A 22,007-nucleotide genomic window follows, 5' to 3' on the forward strand; every position below is an offset into this window, starting at 1 on the left:
AGAGACAAGTTATTTTAAAAGCATGAATATAAATGTTGGTTGACCAAAATAACCTTCAAATATTGAACGAATTTTTTACCCGTAACTATCTCATTACTTTAGACAAGAACATACAAGGAAAGGACACAACTGGAATAATACACATTAGGATAAAAATTTGTATCCTATTAGTACTTAACTCACGGGTAATAAATTCTAATCCTATTATTTGGCGTTTACAATTGTACGTGGATATGGTTCCTTCTCTTTTTGTTAAATATAGAATTAAGTTAATCTAATATTTAATGTTTTTAGTAGATGATTATCCAGAATAGTTTGTAAACGGAGAAGTAAACATACAATCAATGAATCCAAATTATAGTGTTAACAACTTGGTTTCCTAGGTCTCATATGCCAAATTTTCTCATATGCTTAGATCAGTCTTCCTTGTCTGATTTTTGTTGATACAAGTATTGAAAAGTAATATTGATAATAGGGTCTCTTGATAATAAACCATACATGGTATGAATATAGGAAGATTTAAAGGGTATGCTATGAGTTTAAAGTGTTGACGAGAGTTAATATAAGATACTTGAATAGATCATATAACCAAAAAGTGTTGATGTCATGCAAATTGAAGATGCTAAAGTTTACTACTCTTTTAGTTAATTCAAAATTTGAAATTCTTGAGTTTGTTAACCTCAAGTTAATATAGTTAATTCAAAATTTGAAATTCTTGAGTTTGTACAATAACCTCAAGTTAATATTATAGGGAAAATACATAAATACCCTCCTCCCAAAACGTATACTTGAATTAATTATGATGCACCAACTTTTGCGGGTGACCTATTACCCTCCTGACCTTATTTTTTTTTATATTTTTGTACCCTCTTTTCGGCTGTCGCGGCACAATCAAAATTTGATGCTCAGTTGCACAGTGGAGAGTGTTGCACCCTCTCCACCACATTGGCGCCACGTCACTGCCACATCGTCGTCTTCTTGTTCTTCTTCATTATTTCAAGAAATTAATCAACCCATTTTCCTCAATTAACACACACACATTCAATTTCATCATCAATCATAAAAAGTTAATTTTCAAGAAATCAACCAATCCATATTCTTCCTCCATTAACACACACATTCAACCAATTTTTTTCCTCTATTAACACACATTCAACCCATTTTCTTCCTCCATTAACACACACATTCAATTTCATCATCAATCATAAATATCTTTTTGAGAAATCAACCAACCATTTTCTAGATTAGTTCAGTTATGCATCAAATAAATATCCAAGAAAAACTCAAATTAAAGGAAAGTTAAGAATGGACCTTCACTGTTGCAATTTCGAAGTCTCGTTTAACACACGAATAGATACAACTTCTGTTCCAACAATGAAACCCAACAGCAGAACTTAGACCAAAACAGCTGATCGGAATTCGAACGGAATACCTCAATCAGAACTCGACTACACCCAACAAAGACTGAAAACAGGGGAGACCGAGGGTGTTTTAACAGAGGTGAGAAGGTGTCGTTTGGTGATGGTGTTCTTGTGAATCAAAATGATGAAGAAGATGATTGCTTTTTTTTTTTGTTTGTTTGTTTTTCGTTTGGGGTCTATTTTGATCGCTGGTTTTAGGGGGTTAGAGAAATAGGTGGAGAAGATGATGATTCGGTGGCTGTGGGTGGTGACGGGTATTTTCGGGTGTTTGGACGATGGCAGATGGAGGTATGGAGGTGGTGCTACGACGATGGGGGTGACCAGAAAAATGGTAAGATGGTGGTTTCAGGTGGCAACGGAAAAAATGGTGAAGATGGTGAAAATTTTGTGTGTTTGTTAACCGAGGAAAATGGGTTGATTAATTTATTTTTTGTTAATGGAGGAAAAGAACAAGAACAAGATGACGTGGCACTGACGTGGCGCCAATGTGGTGGAGAGTGTGCAACACTCTGGGCATCAAATTTTGATTGTGCCACGTCAGCCGAAAAGGGATAAAAAATATAGAAAAAATAAGGCCAGGGGTAATAGCCACCCACAAAGGTTGGGTGTGTCATAATTAATTCGAGTATACGTTGAGGGTATTTATGTATTTTCCCTAATATTATATATCTTTCTCTTACTTTCACACACGGGCTTAATATCTTTTTCTCCCCATCTTATTCTTCCATTTTCATTTCAAGGTATTACGTGAGATGTATGTATTTTGATTCAAGGGAAGTACACTTGAAAAGGAGAGAAGCTTATTAGAATCATATGATAATATTGAGAGTTTTTATGCGGGGAAATCCCCTTTTAAAATGCTGTCAGCTAGGAAATTATTTCCAATTATTTTGATGCATTGAGTTCGCAAGGATTTTGAGGACCAGAACTTCTATAATTGAATTGTTGGTTAATATGCATATTTCCTTTAGGTTACAACCTAATTAGTTGTTTTCTTGCTTTACAAAATGTATTTATAAGTTCGAGTGTTCAACTGACAGGTGGAGACAAGGTAAGGTGACTACTTATACACACTCAAAGCTGAAGAGCATACTTGTCAGCTGAATCTAAGTTTAAGGGCCTGTTTATACATTATGCCAAAATATAATTTACCTAAACTTGATCACGACCAATATGATGTACCTTGGAATGAGAGAAATTATCAAAGAAAAGGCAAAAACAAGTTTCAATGCAAAATCAAAGCTAAGCCCAGAACAAGAGCAACTTTGTAAGACTGTATTACAAAGAGTAAAATCTGATAGAGAATTTCTTTATAGATTGCCTAGAGGAACCGGGAAAACATCATACATCACGCATCACTTGCAAATGTCACATCAAGAGGCATGATAGTGTTTGCAATAGCAACGGGTGGTGTAGAAACAACAATTTTATTAGGGGATCATACAACTAATTCTTGATTCGACATATCTCTAAAACAATTGAAACGACCCTCAAAGATATGTCAAAGTAGAGTGGTAGTGATAAACTGAAAAGAAAAGCAAAATTGATAATATGGGATAAAGTGCCTATGTAGAAGCATCAGATGATCAAAACATTTGGTAGGAACTTCAGACATATAATAGATGTCGATGTACAGTTTGGTAAATTTAATCAACAATCGATGAGAGCAAAGACCATCGTAAATGCTAGCTTGGTAAAATCATATTTATGGCTTCAAATGAAAATGTATCAACTATCAAAAAAATATGAGAGCAAGCATTCAATGATTTCTTGCTTCGTGTTGAGAGAAGAACATATAACAAAAGATGATTTAGTCCTTTTAGAACAATTGATTATAAAGACCAATTGTGACATTAGTGCTGAAGATCGCTAAGTAACGGAAATATTTCATCATTAAAGAAAACGAAAGTGGTGAAAAGTTACTTGACATAAAGAGCTATCTTAGGTAGCAAAAATAAATATATTGATAATTAATGAGATGTTGGTTGCCAAGCTTCATGGTGAAAATAAAATATTTGTAAATTTCGACGCAACCTTCTACTAATAACTACTACTAGAAAGAATACTTAGATACTTTAACAACAAATGGTCATGTAGCACATATGTTTGTTGTCAAGTTCATTACTTCTTATATATGTTAGTGTCATGTATGTATGTGACATACAAAGTATTAAGTGGACACAATTAAATTTTTGTACCTCATAAAGCAAATAATATGTAATTTCAAATAATATTACCTATCATTTGTTATGATTGAATGGAGATAACATGGGAGACACGTTCATAGAGATTATTTATTATAAAAACATGAATATAAATGTTAATTGACCAAAATCTCCTTTAACTATTGAATGACTTTTATACCCTTAATTTAAAAATAGAATTGTAATATTTAAGACTTTGAAACCAATTAAAATAGTGATAAAACTCACAAAGTGCGTGTCAACAAGGATTCTAATAGACAAAATATACTGCCGCAACAAGTAATTAAAAACAATGAGGAAAATATGGATTACCCTCTAAACTCGTGCATGTGCTTTTCATCTGATTCTTGAAAAGAGAAAAGTGTCAATTTGTCCGTGTACTATGCAGCTACGCAGAATTTCGTTTTGTCCTTGACGAAATTTTAATATGAAGAATGAAAGGTAATATTGAACAATAGTAAAAAAAAAAACAAATAGAGGGGCAACTGAAGTATTTTGCACACGTAATGTTTCACTCATTTATGCTGGAGCTCTATTAATGATGAGGACAAGCACGAGATGATTCCACAATCTAGTAATATTAGTAAAATCTACCATTAAATAGCGGGGATTCAATTCAAACTACACCTTTTTCCCTGTCCCTTTCTTTGGTCCCCTTGTAAATAATAATAGGATAGTTTACCAACTTGTCGGCTAACTCTTTTGAGCTGCATTTTCGTAAAGAGTTACTTTCGGTTCCCAATTTGATACACTTTTCTTTTATTTATCCTAAAAAAAATTATACATTTCTATATTTAGAAATAATTTTATTCAAAACTACGTCTTTTACCCTTAATGAAATGATTTACAGCCATACAAATATCTATGACTTGTTTTAGACCATAAGTTTCAAAAGTCTTTTTTTCATTCTTACACTCTGTGTCTAGTCAAATTATATCACATAAATTGAGACAGAGAGTAGAAGTTATTATATTGTTCTGACACGGACCTGTTCCATTCAAGGGTTACTAGAAGAAAGATAAGTTCAGATTAGTTAGGCTTTTTAGCTATTGCTAATGTCTTACACCATGCAAAGTAGTGCTAATTGTATGACAACCAATTGACCCAAATGCTCTCTTCAACAATCTCACTTTTTGCACTATGGATAGAATAGAAGGTTACACTTTTATCCAAAATAAATTGAAAAAATGAAGGTATTTGATTTTTTTAACATCAACGGGTCAAAGTTGCCATGTTTTCGAAGCTACATCCTTCTCAAGTTCTCATAGTTTATACATGCAAAGAAAGAGCTCTTTGATAGCCTGCATTCCAATTGATCCATCCGATTGTCTACCCTTCTTACATTGTTATTCGCATTTTTAACAAATTGAGAATGGAGAAAGTATCACCAAATATGAAAAGGAGCATGATGCAATGACTAAGAAATTACCATTTAGCTCAAGGTACAGTTAGAGAATTCCTGTACTAGACCAAAAATTTAGCTACCGCACAAAGCACATAAAAGAGCTCCAAGAAGTTAATGAAATTACTTTGTCCTTAGTTTTCTCTGAAATTTGATAACCACCTCACAAGAAAAAGGCTTCAATCTTTTCATGTTACTCGTTGGTTGATTTCTGCACATTTTTCCAGTTTGAATATCGTCCTTCAAGCTCAAACCAAGACTCCAAATTGACCAATTGGTTAAATTCTTCGAAAGTCGCCATCTTGTCTAGGTGATCTCTAGTTGTTCCTTGGTCCTTCAATGTCTTGAGAACACCAAGCATTGCACGAGCAGAAGCATAAAGAATCGTCAATGGATGACGATCAAATGGAAGCCTATAGCTCTCAGTTCTTCTGGAGTATGCAATGCTGTGACGCCACCCTCTAGCATGTTACATACCCTTAATCCATTAGTCTTCTTTCCTATTTTTTTTGAGCTCCTCGTCATCCCTCGGTGCCTCCACAAAGCAAGCATCCGCTCCAGCCTAGATTGTTCATTCAATGACATGGGAAAGTGGTAAGAAGAATCAGGCTGTATTCCATAATGGTATTTATTCGTGCATCTTCACTTTTAGCTTATTAGTACTCTTTGCAATTGAGCCAATTCGTAATGCAATTTCAAAACCCAAATCCTAAAAAATAAAAATGATTTTTTTTTTTTTTTACCATGGATAGACTACATCTGCACGTGCAGTAAAAATCCTAGGTGCCAATTTCAAGAACTATTGTACCAAACTATTGCTTGTACATATTGTATTTAAGCAAGCTTTATATACACCTATGTTTAATCAAGAGAGATTTTACCCGGCAAAAAATGTGCAAGCAAAATAGTAAGTAATTGAAATAATAGATACAAAAGCAACATGTAAATATAACTAAAAATGATCAAAACAGAGAAAAGTAAAGAATTAATAAATGAGAAGTAAAGAATTAACAAATGAGAATATTGCCGGTCCTGTAGGCTAATTCAAGAAAGGTAATATTTGGGCTAAAAGTCTCAAGTGACTTTGCAGGCGTAGTTTGGTCATTCTTATTAGCAGCAATTGTTGAAACCTTCGGGTATCAACGACTCAACATAACTTTCGAAAACCTCAAGGACCCTTTCGATGAAATTACATCTCATTTACCATCATAACTTTCAAGAAATAACTCACATTACATATTAAACATTATAGTTCTGGTTTTGTAATGCTCCTCTGCCCTGCAAGCTGAAACATTTTTTCAGCTTTCTTATCACTTTTCAGTAAAGTACATTGATTTTCTGCAAACTCTCATGCATTCTCCCGTGATCTCAAATACTCTAAAGAAATTTTGCACTCATTTCTACTTCATCCAACATTGATAACACAGATTTTCAAGATAACCTGCTACTGAGCAAAAACCTAAGTTGCTCGGACTCGGATGCGGGTATCCGATACGGGTACTGATCCGAGTGTCGGATTCGGCAAAATCTAAATTTTAAGATTCAGGGGTGCGGATCGGGGTGCAGGGATTCAGCTAAAAAAATTCAAAATTATAAAAAGTAGAGCTATAAATGTTGAGAGAAAAACACGAATCAGCAAAAAAGAGACAAAAGTACTATAATATTGAAGGTATGTCATTTCTCTTATCTTAAATCTGTTTTATCTTTAATTTTGAGAAATCAAAATCTCAATTTTCCCCCAAATTTGTCGATAGACTCCGGTCAAAGTATCCAAACTTGGTTGACCGTATCACGGACGTATCTCGCTCCCGACCCCTGTCGAGACTGGATCGGCACCAAAAACGGAGAGTCCGCGCAACTTAGGCAAAAACTAATGCTAGATTATCAAATATAATAGAAAGGAATATAGTTAAATAGCTTCACTTATACATCTCTCAAGAATAGTTGCAGTTGCTATTGGTTTTATTGTACATTAGTTTGCCATGAGATATCTACTGCAAGAGATCAAGCTCGTTGAAGATTACACCAGACCCAATTATGAATAAATAAATAATTGAAATTGTCAACAGCTGTAACAATCCAAGCCATTTCTTGTGTTAAACTGTTAAAGCACTTAGAAAATAATTATATTAGTTAGCTTTTGTTTCCATTTTTTGATATCTTTTAAAAGGACAAGTGCTTTTGGAAAACTGGAGTACCATGGTAAAACAAGTTCATAGGCAGGAGCTGCTCACAAGCGCTACGGCAAAAGGTCATTAGAAGTTCTTAAAATCCTCTGGATTATATTTGTTGCAAGACAGAGAAAGTATGAGGTATAGGAGTTTTCTAATGCTTCGTCTGCTCAAATTTCACCAATAAACCAAAAGAACGTGGTTGTTACTTCCTCATAAATACAACTGAGTCTTCATATTTTCTAAAAGCCTCCTCTGACCATGAAAGTGAACAGGATTTTTTTGTGGCAAACAAAAATAATTTGATAAACTTAAGTTATTGTTTGATGATGTGCCACATTTTTCTCAGTAGGGGCAAAAAAATAAAGAAAAAGAGAAGGAGAAATAAGCATCCATGTAGATTTGAAGTGCCTAGAAAAATAAAATTGAATATGATAAGACAATCTTACTATTCCGTGATATGATTCAAGCAAAATATTCATTTTACTTCAATCTTATGTTTTTTCTAATTGTGAAAAGATTTAACATGAATACCCAATATCAGCAAGGTAACACAGCGTGCAACCCATACCTCCATGTAAAGACTAACACAAGAAATGGCTTCTGAGAGACCATATTTTGCTGAGGTAGCACGTGCATCAGTCCTAGCGACAAGAAAAAAGTCAGAATCACCACTAGCATCCCTTGCAGATGCTATTTTTGCAGCATGTTCCTCTGCAGGTATAACATGAAAGAGACATGAAACAAGACAGAGTTCCCAAGAGAATTGGCATAAAAGATGAACAAAAAGCACATCTAGAAAAATGAAATTAACAGAGACATATGTACAGTTTGGCTGTAGACATAGTAACTGATTAAAAAAAGGAGAGCAAGAAGGACTACCTGTTTGCCTCGCATGTGTCCTAAATAAAGAGACAGAAAAGATGGACAGTAAGTTCAATGCTATTGAAGCCAAGACTGTTTACCCCGGATTCGGATAATCAATTAAATTTGTAAGTGGATATAGGATATGTGTTTTGTTCTTGATGTGTGTTAGATAGAGAAAATAAGTATTTGAAAGCTCCTTAGTAAAACGGCTAATGATGATAGTTTGCTAATAACATGAACGTTTGCGAACAATGTACGATACTTGATGGATAGAATGCAATAATAACAACAACGGGTGGCCTTGGCCGAATCAAATAATGAGAGAGATTGTATATATGAATTCTTCTACTACAAGTGTTCTTGGAAAACAAAAGGAGCCAACCCCCTCAAAGGAGGGGATGTGCTCTATTTATAGTGGCACTCTCATGGTTCTCATACAACATGAGCTAATAAAATAATGATAACAAGGACTGCTCTGCACGGATTTGGTGGAATTAGACTGACGGCGCCGTCTGACACACACACGGTGGGTAGTTGACCATGACTGGACGTCACTGACGCGTGGCTCGTCTGCGACGGCCACACGGACAAACGGCCACTCGGGCTAACGATCATGCGGACCAACGGCCACTCGGACCAACGGCCATGAAAGCCCGAGTCCTCGGGCTTGGCCGTTTCAGCGATGCAGAAGGCAGATCAGTCGGTGCCCTTGCTCAGCTTCGGCCCAGGCATTGTTTCGGTCAAGGGCGAATAGCATCGGGCGCATCCCTATTCCCTCATCCGGTTCCCGTTCCACCGGTTTGGCTTACATCCGGTTTTTACCGTATACAGATAGCCCCACACTTCCCGGATCTGCGATCTATCGGAGTAACGGGAAGTGGATAATTATCGAAAACCGGTGGTTCTGGCAGCTCGTCATGGTCTTCTTATTTTGGCCGGAACGGTTGCGTAATGCATCCCCTTTCGTCGTCCACGTGTCCCGCTCCGGATGGCTCGTCTCTGCCAACCGCCTTTTTCACATCGTTTCAAGTCACTTCGAATTAATGACGGGACACGTGGCGTCCCTTGATTGGCCGTCCTCGGTAACCGTTCCTCTTCTTCGCCTATATAAGGCCCTTTACCTCCTCATTTTTCCATTTTCACGCACTTGCTCTTCTTCAACTTCACTCCATTTTCTGCACTTTTTCATCTCCACTACACACGATCAACTTCCCATTTGATCTGCAGCTGGTTCATTGATTCACACAGCGTGCAAAAGAACCAATTCTGCTTCCCTTTCTTTTAGCCATCATCAGTCTCATCATCTTTCTTAAATCCCTCTCTTGGGCCTTCTTTCTTTCCTGTTATCACGATGTCTGAATCCACTTCTCATGATGCTCCACCGGTATCGTCCCCGGGGGCCGAGCCTGCGACTCCGGTTAAATTCGAGCCCACGGCCTCGGATATCATACCGGCTAAATTCAATTTTAGCAAAGACATTGAGGTCGAGAAGCCTTCCTCCGTTTCAGACAGGGGATTTGACGTGAGGCGGTATCCCTCGTCTATCACCGAGGAGAGGCTCGACATAGTCCGGGCCGATTGCGGGTGGGACACCCGTCCAGTTCGGGTTTTCGCCCCCGGGCCAGATGAATCCGTTACCGACCATCGTGAAGGGTTTCTGTATGTTTATACATACCCCTTCACTCTCAAACTCGACCCCTCGGTGGACCCGATCATTCTCGACATGTACCGGGTTTACGGCGTTACATTGGCTCAAATCGGCCCAAACGTTTGGAGGGTCATAGCGTGTCTCCGGATGTTGGCCAACAACACCGAGGAGGAGTTCACACTGGCCCATCTGATACGCCTTTACTCCCCGAGGCTGTTCCGGGGTGGCGTAATGAAACTGGCCAAGCGGAGCCGGAATCAATTCTTCACGAAAATGGATGAAGATCGAGACCGGGGATGGTTGGAGCGATACGTCCGGGTGAAGACCGAGGACATAATTCTAGCCGAGCACATGCCTTGCCCGAAGAAGTGGAATAACAAGCGTAAGCCCGAAGTCTCGAACAATTGCGTTAGTATTGCCTCGTCAAATTTTGATTCTGCTTCCTCACCGTTTCTTTCTTACTTTTTCCAGCCAATGGGTACGTTCCTCCGGTCATCCGGAATCTGAATGATTGGGTCACCGTGCTCCTCACCCAGCATCCCTACGACGACCGGACATGGGCTCACCTGTCTCGTGGCCGATGGACCGCCCAAAATCACGGTAACCTTCTATTTTTATTCTGCTGCATTCTCCTTTATTCGTTTCGTCCTTTGATCTTTGCTTACATCTTGTCTTTTTAGGTTTGCCTAAGGGCTCGGTAGCAACCAGATCGGAGTCGGGGACCGCCTCTCCAGCACCGGCGCCCGAATTCGACACAACGGGTTCTTCCCGTGTCCTCTCCGATGCTGCAAAAAGAAAGCGGCCCTCCGAAAAGGGGCAGACGCCGAAAAGGAAGAAGGCAAGGAGTGTTGCTCGTCCTTCAAGGGAAGAGACAGAGCCCGACATCATTGTTCGGAGAGTCGGCTCCGTTCCACCGTGGATTCAATACCGGAGGAGGCGGTCTCCGTTCCGCCCCTTCCTTCCATCGGCGAAGGTCTCTTGGTTCCTGCTCCACATTCAGGTGCGGAAGAAATACTTTCACCAGCTCCTCATCGGTCGATTGACTTTGTCGACATTTCAGGTGAAACTTCTTCGGAAGACGCTCCCCTGCAAAGAAAAAGGTCCGGGGAAGCGGTTGCTGTTGAAGCCGATAAAAGGACCGCCCCAGTACCGGAGAGCGAAGCCCCTACAGGCACTCGTCCGTCTCCCGAGCACGAGCCTGCTACAACTGTGGAGCCCTCGGCCTTTGCCGAAATTATTGGTGCTGCTCCAAGTTCATCTACCCCGGCTCTGCGGGTGGATGATTTTGATGATATGTTCTCGAGCACCCCCCCCCCCCCCCCCCCCCGCTACCGGAGAAGCAGCGGGCTTTGGTCATCTCCCTATTCCTCGGGCCACGAGGCCGGCCAACCGGATCTCCGAATCAGGGGCCAGGGACAGCTTGGTAAATATTTTCCCGGCCCCGAGCGTAGAGCCAAGGAGAACCAGATCGGTCGTAGTCACCGTACCCGAGGACTGCAGCTTTCTGTCGCGCCCGGTGGGCGTAGCGAGCTACTTGCGGCCCCTTATTTTTGACTCGGACAAGCGCAAAATGACCGGGCTCACTTGGCAGTGCCTCATTAACGAGGGTATGCATGCAAGCAACCGGGTAAGCTCTTCTGTCATCGTTGTACAGTTTATCTATGGATTTTATCCTTAGTTCGCCTAAGCCTTCTGACTTGTTTTACCTGTAGAGTATGGTGTTGGTTAATGAAGCTTTCATCCGCGCCCAACATGAGATAGATGATCTTCGAGGCCAACTGGATGCCCAAGGCCGAGAAACGGAGAAATACCGGCATCTCCTTCAGGAGAAGGAGGAAGAGTTGAATTGGGTGGCCGTGCTGGCCAACCTTCGTCCTGAGCTCGATGCGGCTAAGGACGAAAACCGTCGTTTGAAGAGTGAACTAGCCGCTATGACTGACTATAACCGGAGCCTTGAGGCTGAAAAGATCGGCCTTAGCCGGGATAAAGCCCAATTTTCTTCGAGGCTAGATGAGCTGGAGACCACGGTTTCCCGACTCCGGGGGGAGCTGGACTCGGTGAATGTTGATGCAACAACCCTGGCCGAGAGGAACCGGCAGCTCGAGTCCGAGGCTGCTTTGTCCAACGAGCGCAGGAGGGTGTTCGAAGAGAAAGCCGAGGAGCGATCTCGGATATGCCAAGGCCTAAGAACCGAGCTCGAGGAGGCGGCTATCGCCAACAATGCCCTTAAGGCCGAGCTGGATACAACCACTAGTAGGATAAGTGTCCTTGAGGGGGACCGGGCTGATATGGAAGCAAAACTGGCCAAGACTGAGGCCGACTTAGAAGAAACATGGAGAAGTGTTGAGGCGGCCGAGGCTTATACTGCTATTGCTGCCGAGTACGAGAAGTGGAAGTCTCGGCGGATCACCCTTGAGCAAGCCGAGCATGGTCTCTCGGATCTTCCGGCCCTGATACTCGAGGCCAAGAGGATGGAGGAAGAAGCCAATCGTGCCCTCGGGTCCGAGTCAGACGACTCCGAGCGAACTGAGTCCGAGCACTCAACCACCTCTAGTCATGCCGGATAGTATGGGGCTTGTGCCTTGCTTTTTGTTTTTGCTTTTTGCCTTTGTAGGACTTTGTTTTTCTTTTGATGTAAGAGACATCCGTTGTATAAATGAAAAGTGCATCCTTCTTGCTTCTTCGTTTGAATGTTTGTTTACTGCTTTTGCTATAGTTGTTGGTCTGTTCTAGGACCGGTCGACTCATAGTCGTTAATTCATTGTGCCCTCAGTTTTATCCGATATTTTGGGGCCGGTGGCTTATAAAATTTTGGCTTGGATCATAGTGATCTCATTGCCTTTGTCGAATTTCGACCAAGGTACCCGGCGTAGGGTATGCGAATGAGGCAGCATCGAGATACGACGGTTATCGACTGGGCAAAGTATATTTAACAGAGAGTTGTTATCCCAACTTTTGATAACTTGTGTTTGCAAAATGTTTGTACACATGAGAATTTTAACTCTTTCTTCCTTAGCCGTAGCAAATGTAAAATGCGACACGATTCATTATGATCGTTTGGTCTTTACATCGGGGGCTATGGCCGGTGGCCGGGCCTTAGTTTTGCCGTAGCAAATGTTGAATGGGACACGATTCATTATGATCGTTTGGTCCTTACCTCGGAGGCTATGGCCGGGCCTTAGTTTTGCCGTAGCAAATGTTGAGCTTCTCCGTTTGTTTTAATCGGTGTCATCTTTGGTGTGGCATAGTACTCCCCTAGCACTTATCCGATCTCCAAGGTCGGGTGAGTGTTATTATGTCCCCAATCGGAGGATGCGACACCGGGTATTCGGGTACTTGCCCTTCATATTCGTCAAGTAACACGTTGTACTCGTTGCCTCGTTAAAAACCTTGTCGGAAAATCCATTTTGGGACAAAACCGTACTAAGGAAAAGAGTGCAACACGTGTTTTCAGATCTGGGTTCTCATTTTGTCCCGCTCTTGCCTTCTTGCAAAAAGGAGAAAAGTTAACGAGAGAATTCGGGGGGACCATACCTTAGTAGTAGTATCTCTTTAGGTGGGCCACGTTCCAGTTATTACGTAGACGCTGCCCGTCCATGGACTCCAATTGGTACGATCCTTTGCCCGTTATACCAGTTACCTTATACGGGCCTTCCCAGTTCGGACCCAACTTTCCCTCATTGGGGTTCTTGGTGTGCAAGGTAACTTTTCGCAGTACTAAATCCCCGACTTGGAAATGCCGGAAGTTGGCTCTTCTATTGTAGTATCTTTCCATCCTCTGTTTTTGGGCCGCTATGCGGACCAACGAGCTTTCGCGTAGTTCATCTGCGAGGTCGAGCTTCACGGCCATGGCCTCCTCATTTGACTCCTCGGTGGCATACCTGAAACGGAGGGTCGGTTCCCCGACTTCTACCGGGATAAGGGCTTCGGCTCCGTAAACCAATGAGAACGGGGTTTCCCCCGTGCTCGCCTTGGATGTGGTTCTGTAAGCCCACAACACCTCCGGGAGTATCTCCCTCCAATGATGCTTCGATGCTTCAAGTCTCTTCTTCAGATTTTGGATTATTGTTTTGTTCGTTGATTCTACCTGTCCGTTTGCACATGGATGATACGGGGTCGACACAATTTTCTTGATCTTCAACCCCTCGAGGAAACTGTTGACCTTGCCACCCACAAACTGGGGGCCATTATCATAGGTTATCTCGGAGGGGATGCCGAAACGGCAGATGATGTGATCCCATATGAAGTCGATGACTTCCTTCTCTCTTATCTTTTCGAAGGCCTGCGCTTCAACCCACTTAGAAAAATAGTCAGTCATAAACAAAATGAAACGAGCCTTACCTGGTGCCTGAGCCAACGGACCCACAATGCCCATTCCCCACTTCATGAAAGGCCAAGGTGAGGTCATCGAATGCAGCAACTCCCCGGGCTGGTGAATCATCGGAGCATGCTTCTGACACCCGTCGCATCTTCGGACAAAACTTTTCGCGTCTTCGTCCATCCGATTCCAGTAATAACCGGCCCTGATAATTTTTCGAACCAAAGCTTCCGCACCGGAGTGGGTGCCGCAGGTTCCCTCGTGTACCTCTCTTATCACGTATTCCGTTTCACCGGGGCCCAAACACTTAGCCAGAGGACCGAGGAAAGAGCGTCGATACAGTTGACCGTCCACCAAGCAAAAGCGGGCAGCCTTGGTCCGTAGCGATCGTGACTCCTTCGGGTCATTTGGGAGCTTACCATCACGCAAGTAGTCGATGTACTTGTTGCGCCAATCCCAGGTCAAGCCCATTGTGTATATTTCGGCGTGCCCGGTTTCTATGGCGGTGTTTGATAAGTGCATCGTTGCCCCGAGATTGATTTCCTCCCCCTCGACCGAGGATCCCAAGTTTGCTAATGCATCGGCTTCGCTGTTCTGCTCCCTCGGTACGTGTTGCATGGTCCATCCTTTAAATTGATGAAGTACCACTTGGATTTTTTCGAGGTACCGCTGCATCCGTTCGTCCTTTACCTCGAATACGCCGTTCAACTGGTTCACGACCAAAAGCGAGTCGCACTTTGCCTCGATTGTTTCGGCTCCCATGCTTCGAGCCAATTCCAAACCTGCAATCATAGCCTCATACTCGGCTTCATTGTTAGTCAATCTAGCAGTTCTAACGGACTGTCGGATGACATCCCCGGCCGGGGTCCTAAGGACAATCCCTAGTCTGGAACCTCTAAGTTTCGAGGCCCCGTCCGTATGTAGAGACCAAATGCCCGTGGTCTTTCCCGAGTTCAGCAAAATTTCCTTCTCGACCTCGAGGACCATGGCCGAGGTAAAGTCTGCCACAAAATAGGCCAAGATTTGGGATTTGATGGTCGTCCGAGGCTTGTACTCGATGTCGTAACCGCTAATATGTGGGGTGGCATTGAAAATAAGGTCTGAGCTTTCTGGAAGCGCTTACCAGTGCTAATGCCAGTTTTTCTAAATGGGGATAACGGGTCTCTGCATCCCCCAAAGTTCTACTTACATAATAGATAGGGAATTGCGTACCTGATTCTTCTCGGACCAAAACGCCGCTTACCGCCATTTCGGAGACTGCTAGGTAGAGGAAAAATGGCTCATCGGTCTTCGGTGTGTGCAGCAATGGGGGGCTGGACAAATGCTTCTTCAACTCCCTTAGGGCTTCTTGGCACTCCGGTGTCCAAACGAAGTCGTTCTTCTTTCTGAGCAAAGAGAAAAACCGGTGACTCTTGTCCGAGGATCTCGATATGAAACGGCTCAGCGCCGCTATCCTCCCGGTGAGCTTCTGTACCCCTTTTATGTTGTTCACGACCTCGATATCCTCGATGGCCTTGATCTTGTCCGGGTTGATCTCAATTCCCCGGTTCGACACCATGAAACCCAGAAATTTACCGGACCTTACCTCGAAAGCACATTTCTCCGGGTTGAGCTTCATGTTGTATCTGCGGAGCACATCGAAGGTTTCCTGCAAATGTTTTAAATGGTCCTCTGTTTCTAGGGACTTAACAACCATGTCGTCAACATAAACTTCCATTGTTTTCCCTATTTGTTCTTCGAACATCCCATTAACTAGGCGTTGGTAAGTTGCACCGACATTTTTTAACCCGAAAGGCATGACGTTATAACAGTAAGTCCCATAGCGGGTGATGAAGGACGTTTTCTCTTGATCCTCCGGGTGCATCCAGATTTGGTTGTACCCGGAGTAAGCATCGAGAAAATTTAACATTTCATGTCCGGCCGTCGCATCGATCATTCTGTTGATGTGAGGCAATGGAAATGAATCCTTCGGGCATGCCTTGTTTAAATCCTTATAATCGACACACATTCGAAATTTATTACCTTTTTTGGGCACCACCACCACGTTAGCAAGCCAATCCGGGTATTTCACCTCCCGGATGGAACCTATATTCAAAAGCTTTGTTACCTCGTCTTTCACGAAGGCGTGTTTTGGCTCTGCCATGGGCCTTCTTTTTTGCTTTATCGGGGGAAATTTCCCGTCCAAGCTGAGTTTGTGTGACGTTAGTTCCGGTGATATACCTGTCATATCTATATGCGACCATGCAAAGCAATCGGCGTTAGCTTGAAGAAACACAATTAATTTACGCCTGAGCTCCGGGGTGAGCCTCGTGCCCAGGTATACCTTTCTGTCCGGTAAGAACTCGAACAAGATGATCTGCTCCAGCTCCTCCACGGTTGACTTGGTCGCGTCCGAGTCATCCGGCATGACAAAGGATCTGGGCATCCCGAAGTCATCCTCTTCATGCACTGGATCCGGTCCAGTATACTTTAGTTGCTATTGGGGGACCTCCCCTCAGGTTGTACCCTTCTCTTCCTGAGCCGGCTCCACGGGCCGGGGAGCTGCCTCTTCTACTGCGAACATTTCCTTTGCTGCGGGCTGCTCGTCTCGGATGGTTTTCACCCCCTCCGGAGTGGGGAATTTCAGCAACTGATGTAGTGTTGAGGGAATTTCCTTCATGCTATGTATCCAAGGTCTGCCTAATAACGCATTATATTTCATGTCCCCTTCGATCACATAGAACATTGTTTGTTGAATGGTGCCATCCACGTTCACGGGCAACGAGATCTCTCCCTTCGTGGTTTCACTAGCCATATTGAACCCGCTGAGTACCCGAGCCAACGGTACAATCCTATCGAGCAACCTAGCTGTTCGACCACTCTCCATCGGATGATGTTGGCCGAGCTACCTGGGTCAACCAAAATACATTTAACCTTAGTTTTAAAGACAAGTACAGAAATTACCAGTGCATCGTTGTGCGGTTGAACGATGCCTTCCGCGTCTTCGTCATCGAAGAAAATAGAGCCCCTGGTCGAATGGTCTCGGATGCGTTTTTCATGAACAATTGAGACCTTGGTCCGTTTCATTACCGGTCCCCGAGGGACGTCAATACCCCCAACTATCATGTTGATTGTATGCTGGTGTTCGACCGGTTCGACCCTTCGATGAGCTTCCCGTTCTTTGTAGTGATTTTTGGCTCGCTCGCTCAATAGATCCCGAAGGTGGCCGTTTTTTAATAATCGGGCTACCTCTTCTCTCAACTGGCGGCAATCCTCAATTTTGTGACCATGGGTTCCGTGATATTCACACACCACGCTCGGATCCCGTTGTCCCGGGTCTGACCTTAGTGGTTTCGGCCATCGCATATCCGGGACGCGGCCGATGGCCGATACAAGGCCTGAGGTATTGACGTTGAAGTTGTACTCCGAAATCTTCGGTGGACCCTTATTGTTGGCGGAACTTCCGGCATCGCTCCTGAACGAGAGTCCCCGGCTGTTTGACGGGCGCTCGACCCGCTTGCTACCTCGACCTGAGAAGTGGCTCGGGCTTTCCCTTGACCTCTCCGACTTGAAATTTGATCTCTCCGAGTGGGAGTATGGTCGAAACCTTTCTTTCGATGATTTGGACTTCATTTCATAACCTTTCTTCGATTTCTCGAAACTTCTATTCACTTTAAACTTTACCGAAGTGAGCCCGAACTGATCATCCTCCACCCGAATCTTCGATTCATACCGATTGTGGACGTCGGCCCATGTCACGGCCTCATATTCCAGCAAATTTTCTTTCAATTTGGCTGAGGCAACTGAACTTAGCATGTTGAGCCCCTTTGTGAAAGCTTGTGCTGCCCATTCTTCTGGCACCGGGGGGAGTTCCATCCTTTCCCTCTGAAACCGGGTGACGAACTCCCGCAGTAGCTCATCATCCCTTTGAGTTATTCGGAAGATATCGGCCTTACGGGCCTGCACCTTTATGGCACCGGCATGTGCCTTTACGAAGGCATCGGCGAGCATTTCGAAAGAGGTGATCGAGTGCTCGGGTAGGTGGTCATACCACGTCAACTCTCCCTTCGACAGAGTTTCCCCGAATTTCTTCAGCAACACCGACTCGATCTCATCTTCTTCCATGTCATTGCCCTTTATGGCGCAAGTATATGAGGTCACGTGCTCATGCGGGTCCGTTGTGCCATCATATTTCTGTATATCGGGCATTTTGAACCTCTTCGGGATCAGTTTCGGGGCCACACTCAGTGGAAAAGGCCTTTGGATGTACCTTTTCGAATTCGGCCCCTTCAGCAAAGGTGGAGCCCCCGGTATCTGGTCCACCCGAGAATTGTATGTCCCGACCCTCTTTTGGTTTGAATCTACCCGTTTCGCCAAAGTTTCGAGCATCTTTAGAACCTCGGTCGAGGAGCCGGCTCCGGAGTCGTTGCTCTTAACCATCCGTACCTCGTTTCTTCCGGTTTCGGCAGCACCCTTTTCCTTTTCCGGCCCTGCTTCACCCTTTCCGCTCAGCAGTTGGGCAATTGCTAATCCTTGTTCGGCGATTGCCGCCCTCTGTTCCTGCAACATTTCAAAAATTAAACGTAAGTTAATACCGTCGTTTGGTGCGTCCGGTTCTCTCCGGCCCCGATCCCGGGACAATGTAACGGAATTGTGAGTATTTAGTGGATCAGTGGCCGGTAGGGCGGCATTCTCTTGATCCACGGTATTTTGCCGGTTGAGCCCCTCCCTCGAATCGACGGGGTTCGGGTCAGCGGGGTTTGGCAATGCCCGTAGTCCGCTTCCTTCGTTTTCCGCCACAATCTCGGTGTTATTGACATGACCGAATTGTTCGACGTCAGCCATTTAGTCCATTTTCGCAGAGATGGGCAGGGACGTTTTTTATTTTGATGAATATGATAGAAATCAAGACCAAAGACCACTATTATCCTAGCCCCACGGTGGGTGCCAAACTGTTTACCCCGGATTCAGATAATCAATTAAATTTGTAAGTGGGTATAGGATATGTGCTTTGTTCTTGATGTGTGTTAGATAGAGAAAATAAGTATTTGAAAGCTCCTTAGTAAAACGGCTAATGATGATAGTTTGCTAATAACATGAACGTTTGCGAACATTGTACGATTCTTGATGGATGGAATGCAATAATAACAACAACGGGTGGCCTTGGCCGAATCAAATAATGAGAGAGATTGTATATATGAATTCTTCTACTACAAGTGTTCTTGGAAAACAAAAGGAGCCAACTCCCTCAAAGGAAGGGGATGTGCTCTATTTATAGTGGCACTCCCATGGTTCTCATACAACATGAGCTAATAAAATAGTGATAACAAGGACTGTTCTGCACGGATTTGGTGGGATTAGACTGACGGCGCCGTCTGACACACGCATGGTGGGTAGTTGACCATGACTGGACGTCACTGGCGCGTGGCTCGTCTGCGACGGCCACAGGGACAAACGGCCACTCGGGCTAATGGCCATGCGGACCAACGGCCACTCGGACCAACGGCCATGAAAGCCCGAGTCCTCGGGCTTGGCCGTTTCAGCGATGCAGAAGGCAGATCAGTCGGTGCCCTTGCTCAGCTTCGGCCCAGGCATTGTTTCGATCAAGGGCGAATAGCATCGGGCGCATCCCTATTCCCTCCTCCGGTTCCCGTTCCACCGGTTTGGCTTACATCCGATTTTTACCGTATACAAAGACATGTAAATTATATTTCCTCAGCTCATAACAAAAAACATCTCAAGCAGAAGCACTATTACCACACTTCTTCGGCCATGCTTGATCCTGGAACGAAAACAGAACACATGAATTAGTCCTTTAACGTCTAAGGTTTTAATGTCTTCTGCCAATTTAAGATCATACCTCTAAGAAGCCGCCAGCGGCACCAGCAGCAATTAAATCCTTGATAGTTCTTTGAACATTGAGAGCACTGCCACCGCCTGTATCTGCAAGGTGAAATAATCGAAAGCTGAAGGACTTGGTAATTATATAAACCACATGTTGTGCCAATTCTGATTGAATGGCCCTATGGAGAATAAAAGTTTTTGAAATAATATATATGAGACATTTGGGTTGTAGTTCCTCTGCGAAACTTTTTCCATTTTCAAAATTCTAGAGTCTTGTTTTGTCTTTTCAATTCCAGTTTTCACTTAGACAGGACTTATTCACTGTCTGAAACATAAATCCGTTTGCAACGAGTGAATCCAAATGATAAAAGATCCCCAATACAGTGCACGAACAAACAAACAGAGGTAGTTATGGAATAAACCAATCCAGGATGAAACTAATTGAAGGGTTCAGTGAATCTAGATAAGAAGAATCATAGACAACAGAGATCCACCAGTAGAAAATAGTGAATAAAATAAGGATTTCCAAAAGTATGAGAAATTGGTACATGCAGCATTGATTTGGTTGAGTTCCCTGAAATAACTCATGCCATTGAGTTCAAGGGAGAAAGAGGAATGTTATCAATAAAGACCATATGAAACACGCAGTTAGGACTGGGCATATTGTTTAAAAGTTCTAGAAATATAACAGCTACTCAAAAACTGGCCAAATTAATCTATTCTAGAGCAGTAATTAGTTTATCAATTTAGTACGCAAAGTACACTAAATATTGCTTTGATCTTTTCACATGGAGTATTGAGAATAAATGGTAAATCAATAGTAGCTTTTGCAACTCTTTTGTTCTTAATTGCACCGTCGGTCAGTTCTTTGAAGCAGCCCTATGTATCCTATGATAAACTTTAATAAAAGCCTCAACAATACAAATCTAATGAGTTATGACTATATATTAAGTCTGCAAACAAGGCTAGTTTGATAAATCATTTTCTCAAGTCACGTTACTGAATCGTGAAATTTAAGTTGAAGATGGATAATGTATATCCCCGGACCCCACTTGTGGAAATACACTGGGTATGTTGTTGTTTATGGATGATGATGTATTACTTATATGGCTTTTGAGTTAATTCACAATTGTATTCTTGTGTTGTCTTAGCCTCATTTGGCCAACTTAACTTGTTGAAACTGCATTTCCAGAACATTTTTATTCACCTTTGATTAAATGCTCAAATGACCTGAATTTTATGTAATTGTATCCAACATTTATCAAGCAAAGTAAATAGATGATACACTAAATCATGCCCAAGATTGCTTGCCTGTTCCCGGTACAAAATATCATTTTCACAGCCCCAAGTGCAATTTCTCTATCGGCAACTTAAGTGAAACTACATTAAATACTTGTCAAGAAATAACAAGCTCAAAAACGGGGAAATATTTTAACTTTTGAAAAGGGAATTAAACAGGATAGACCTGCATCAGCAATGATTGGAATCAATGGAGCAGCAGCACAAACTGAACGTGCTGTTTCTGCCATTTCAGGCGGTCTACAATATGAAAACATGTGCTCAAATTCATCAATTAATTTCCCAACATTTCCAAATCTTAAGATAATTAAGTCTCACATTACTCCAATTAACTAAAAGGAGGATAAGATACTAACGTTCAGAACAAGCTCCAAATAGTACACAGGAAAAATCACCGAAAAATGGTATTCCCTGTCCCTAAATGCTTTTATATACTCCCTCTGTCCCAATGCATTTTGAGAGTCAAACTTCTTTATTTTGATTGTAAATTTGGATGTCAAATCTTTAAGTTTTTTGAAAAAATAATTTACATATTTAAAAACTACATAAAAAATACTATAAGTCACAACAATTAACAGTGTAAACTATTTAAAGGACATACGAATAAATCGTGATAAAAAAATTTCTTATTTGACTCTCGAAATCCGAACTGTATCAAAGTGGGACAGAGGGAGTATTGCTTTCCAAGAGTCAAATTCAGTAAAATTTGACCTCAAATTTCTAAAATATTTGGAACGAAACATTTTCAACTCAGTTCATATTAATGATGTTAAGACTAGTTTGTGTGGAGTAAACTAATCCAATGGATATCTGCTAACTCTTTCTATATATCTAAGGATATAATCTCTTCAAAG

General features: G+C 42.6%; 1 pseudogene; it reads right to left on the reverse strand.

The window, feature by feature from the left end:
- Positions 1–4,958: 4,958 nt before the first annotated feature.
- LOC132628903 (carboxyvinyl-carboxyphosphonate phosphorylmutase, chloroplastic-like) lies at positions 4,959–21,410 on the reverse strand (annotated as a pseudogene).
- Positions 21,411–22,007: the final 597 nt, after the last annotated feature.

Source organism: Lycium barbarum, chromosome 2 (assembly GCF_019175385.1).
Source record: "Lycium barbarum isolate Lr01 chromosome 2, ASM1917538v2, whole genome shotgun sequence".
Taxonomy (NCBI): Eukaryota; Viridiplantae; Streptophyta; class Magnoliopsida; order Solanales; family Solanaceae; genus Lycium; species Lycium barbarum.